Consider the following 5377-nt stretch of genomic DNA (forward strand, 5'->3'; position numbering starts at 1 on the left):
TGATTAAAATTAGCAGTGACCAGAGTAATGCAAACAATTTGGAAAAAAAGCAGGTAAGATGGTATTATAATATAAACAGCTGTGATGTTTTCCACCACAGTGAACAGCAAAGGGTTAAGTAGACATGTTCACATGGTATTTTATACAGCAACAACAGAATAGTCATTAAGTTCAAATTAGCTGACAAAAACCAGAAAAAAGCTTTTAAAGTTATGGGAAACTTACAAACTGCAAACCTTCTATCCGCCACAAAATCTCAACTTGATAAAAAATGAACAAATAGCATAATGGGCATTAAACTTTTCATGTACACTCTAAACCAAATTACTTCTAAAAATCCAGCTGAATCAGGGAAAAAACCAAGAAACCACTAAAACTTTGTCATAAGACGTTGACTAAAAGAACCTTCATATGCTCTATGCAACTAACACCATCATCATGAACAGTGGCAGGCACAGAACCACAGTGCTGCAAATACCCCACTTGCAAAAGACCAGAAACTGCACACCACAGTCTCAAAATCTCCAGCTTGATGGCTCCAAAATAAATAGGTGGGAGAGTAGTTCATTCCCATCAAACACTTCATCACCATCATATTTCATGAGCACTACGCTAGGACTAATACAGCAGCTCACCATTTTACGGGCAGTAAGTACAGCAGCAAATCCCAAACCCACAGCTTCCACATGGCCCCAAGGAGAGGGGTGACACCACCCCAAGGCAGCATGGGTGAAAAGAGCCGATCTGGAAAGCACTCCCGCTGTTCTGTGGTGACTGTTCTTCAACAGGAGATTCAAATCCAAAGATATAAATTCTGTGGTCCACCTTAAGATATCTTTTCCAAAGCCCTACCTGTGCTGCCCACAGACAGAAACAACCACAAAGGTGGGAATGAGGGCTAGGGATAACCCAGCCAGTAATCTTCTAGGCAGTATCATACTTCTGAAATCTTTATTGTCCACAGCCCAAACTAAGCTTTATTTTTATTAGTGTGACAACTTGCTGATAAATATGTGTTTTCAAATACGGAATATTTGACAACATGACTGCTGTCAAATCTGTAACAGCAGGAAACTCCACCAGCAGGAAAACCACCTGTCTCATCACAGTGCCTGGTATGGCAGCTATAGTTGAGACAGAAAAAAATGTAGTTACAGAAATCTATGGATCATTGTCTCTGCTCTGAGCAACTGACTTAGGTAGAACAAAACACAATTCCCACTTTTTTCCTTTGGTGCTACCCCACTTTCATTTGACTGCAAAACAATCAGCAGATGTGCTTCCTCACTTCAAATTAACTCTCTTTGGGGAGATATGATACACTAGAATCTGTTTGAATACAGAACATCAATTATTTCTGGAAGAGTGGCGACCTAAAGTTTTGTTTTCAACATTGCTCTAACACTTCCAAAGAAAAAATATTTATTTCAAGTAAAATAATTTCACAATACAAGATCTGGACAAAATCTTTTTGTTTACTAAGGTGAAGTTCAAAGTGTCACTAAACCTGTCCAGTATAATACCATAGGAACCCAGTGACATGCTCCATGTAATTAATATCTTTGTGATGTACTTAGAAAGAAACAATTATGTGACATAATACAGTGTGTTACTTACATTCAGGTAACACAACAGTAACTTTAAACTTCACTAGGCCCATGAAAGGAAGGGCCCATCCTTGGGAAGACAGATATTGTGTGCTGCAAGTTAATGCTGTGGAATGCAGTCAAAAGTACATTAAAATAAGTGCACTATGAAGTAAACCAATTTTACAAATTTCACATTTTTGTCCCACTGTATTTTTTTAACTACCAGTACACAAACACAGAACAAATCCTTATTTAAGACACTAGGAAGAGTAACTCACATTCTGAAGACAGAAGCCAGTAAATATGAATGCATTAACCCAGTAACTCCTTTTGCCTGATACAAGAACTAACATACTTCAGAAGGAACTGTGGGCAACTTCCCAGTCCTTGCTTTTTGACATTTAACTACTCAGCAGCAAGACAGAAAAAGCCACTCTTTAAAGCACTTCTCCATTGTCATTTCAAACTGTGTTTTAAGGAAAACAAAGGTGGTGTAAGAAATGTTCTATGCTCCCCTCTCACCTTTCTGGTGGGATTAACCTCCTGGCCAGCCAGCAGAACAATTCACACTTTCACTACAAAGATGCCACATTAGGGCAAGACAGATACCTTCATATGCAGATGGCCACTCTATCACAAGAATCAACCTCATTTGCTACACAATGGAAAGAAAACCCCAGCACATTTCTTTCACAGCTGAGTAACACAAGCAAGAGACCTTTGAAGTGTGTGGGTTTCCAGGGCGCTTTCTCACCTTCACTTCGGGTACCACAAAGCTCACATTCCAAGCAAATTAAAACTACTCCCACTGTTAGACACCTTCCGGGTCTAAATCTCTGTTTCATCGTAGAAAGATGGCCATACAGAAAAACAGAAAAAGGCACAAGCTAGTCACACTTACCTTTACTCTGAAGGACAAAGAGTCAACATTATGAAACTAAATAAATAGAAAACACTGCACAGAATGAGGGGAAAGTACCATATATATTGAATATGGTTTATTGAAGACTTAACTGCATTTTGCTTTTTTTTCCTCCTCCTCTAAACATATTAATTTCAATTTCTTAAGATTCGTTAGTCAGCATTAGCATAATGTCACTGAGCCTCAAATGATCATCAGGAACAGGTGGCATCAACTGATCATTTGTACAAATCAGTGCTACACCAATCTACCATAAAGCATGTCACAAGGATTTATAATATGAAACAGAACACCAAATCCAGAAGTATCTCTATATTTTAACCACAGGTTTAATTCTTGAGCAAGGATTTTTTACCTCACTTGGAAAAGCATTAGCATTGAGTTTGTGTTAGTGTACCAGCTTCACTGTCACAAAATATGAGCAACCACCAGTAAAGAGCACAAGACTCACTGGGCCAGATAAAGCGCAATCGGGTGGTTAGGGCATTTTCAGGAATAAAAGGCTTATGCATCCATAGGGTTACATATTTTACAGAAAAGAGAAATTCTTCCTTCCTGAAAATTCATACAACTTAAGTAAGAGTCATCTGTTACCATTCACAAATGACCTGAAGTAAAAGCAGCAAGACAGAAAGAGAACATGTGTATTGTGGCAATCTCTCTGAGAGCCATTCAACTCTCTGTCTGTCCTCACTGCTATTTTTGGCTCATTTCCAAACAGAACAGTTTGGAACTCCCTCTTCCAAGAGACTGTTACAGCTCCCACAATCAATCTTGCAATGTAAGCAAAACCCCTCACTGGGCGGTTAGAGGAATCCGTTTCCAAAGAACGAGGTACTGCAGATGAACCCCGGTCATTTCTATGCAAGAATGATTTCATTAATAGCATTTCATCCATGGTACTGACAAACAGGACTTGAACCTAATGGCACATGAACCAGAAGTGAAAAATCTGCTAATTAAATTGTGCTTATATGAATTATAAGAAGGTAAGAAACTCAGTGTGGATTACAACACATGCTCCGTGTCCTGTACACGCCAAACACCTGCATTCTCAAACTATTCAGTAAGTTATTACACCCACAAAATACAACTAATTACATTTTGCCTCCTCTCATCAGGCAGAAAAGATGGCTCAAGTCACCATTACTTAAGATTTTTCATTCACTGCTGACAAACAAGCAATGCTAAAACATACATCACAGCCCAGCTGATTTACACAGCTCAGAACAAACTGAAGAGTAGGCAAAGGCAGTAACACCGAAGGAAAAAGAACATTAACAACAGGATATAGTTACCAATTTCCAGCAATTTTCTGTAAAAAAATGGGATTCTTTTACAGATGCTGATATGTTAAGAGTCCCAGCCTGCTAAGTTACTGATCTCTCACTTTGAAACTACAGGTGATTTCCATTTACATAAATGCTCTTAAACACAGCCTAAGTCCCACATGATGTCCCTCCAAGTCCCACTGCTGATCTGGTTTCTACAAAATGCTTTCCAGCAACTGTTTACATAATTTTGACTTTAAAACTTTATCATGTATCTGAGTATGCTATCCTACAATGAGTTCAAGGGAACTTTCATTTAATATTGCAGAAGACTTTCCTGATCTAGACAGCAATGGGATTAACTCAGATTTAGTTCAGTAACCATCACTTGAGCAGTAAAGATCTAAATGAATGAATTTTATCAATCTGCAACACAACAGAACAAATCAAAGCACTTCACTGACAAAAAAGACAGAGATCCTGGAGTATAATGGACAGTGCTGGAGTTCAAGAGGGGTGTGAATACCTAGCTGCAATTTAGATATTACCCTCCTTTGAGATAATCAAAATTACTTTAAAATTTAAATTTAAAAAGGACATCTAAGATAGATTAGAAATAGTCTAGGTGGAAGAGAAACATCTGTGGTTGCAATAAGCTTACGAGTGCAAACCAGGAACGCGACAAATACTGACAACTTTCTTAGTTTGATTCATCCCTTCTCTCGACTCACCCCTGCTTATAATCTCATTTGATTTTAAACAAGGGAGGAAGCAGAAACATAAGACTTCGAAATGATCTTTTCATTAAGATTTTCAGACAGGCTGATTCCTATCAGCCAAAGCAGTAGTTGGGTGTAATTACTTACAGTTAGGCTGCAGTTAATTACCTTAGGCTCACAGTGCTTCTTCCTCAGTACTTCTTTCAGTTAGTCATGTAACTTAAAGTAGAAAAAATGCAAATAATCACAGTGACTAGATTATTGGGGCACAAAATAAATGAAATAAAGAGGAAATTGCAGTTTCCTCTACCACCTCAGTGAAAATCACTTTGAGGCTGGACTCCAATGTCACTTGAGGCACATCTCCTGGTCAGGCACAGCACACCACATCTGTGGCAACAGGCTGGGGGACCTATGGCCTAAGAGTAGTGGGTACATACACCCAGAGGCTTTCAAGCTATTTGTGAGCTAGGACAAAATCACTGCTCAACTCTACATGAGTTTGACATGCTTACATTAAAAAAAAGTAGCTCTAAGTTTAAGGTGATTAAGCAGCACTTTAATTAAATTTAGAACAAAAAATACACAGGAAAATAGCTTCATTAAAGCTTTTATTAAATTAGTAAAATTTCTTCAGGTGCACTATGCACACAGTTCTTTTTTTGTGTGAGATACCCATCACTCCTAAACACAATGTCCCATAAAATATTAATTGCAGTTAACAGACCAACTCTTTCTGGCTTCCATGTCGTAATTTTCATGTCAGGAGCTACTTGTTGAGATGAAAAACATCTCTTTTCCATTACAGAATTAGCAGACCTCATCCTCTGCTACCTACTTCGTATTCATAGATAGGTGGGGGGAAATACACCTTTG

At 38.3% G+C, this 5377-nt stretch overlaps 1 protein-coding gene across 1 annotated transcript in view; it reads right to left on the reverse strand.

Moving 5' to 3' along the window:
* OLA1 (Obg like ATPase 1) overlaps window positions 1-5377 on the reverse strand; it is a 118198-nt gene that overhangs the window by 81889 nt on the left and 30932 nt on the right. The window lies entirely within an intron of this gene.

This window comes from Geospiza fortis, unplaced genomic scaffold (assembly GCF_000277835.1).
Source record: "Geospiza fortis unplaced genomic scaffold, GeoFor_1.0 scaffold112, whole genome shotgun sequence".
Taxonomy (NCBI): Eukaryota; Metazoa; Chordata; class Aves; order Passeriformes; family Thraupidae; genus Geospiza; species Geospiza fortis.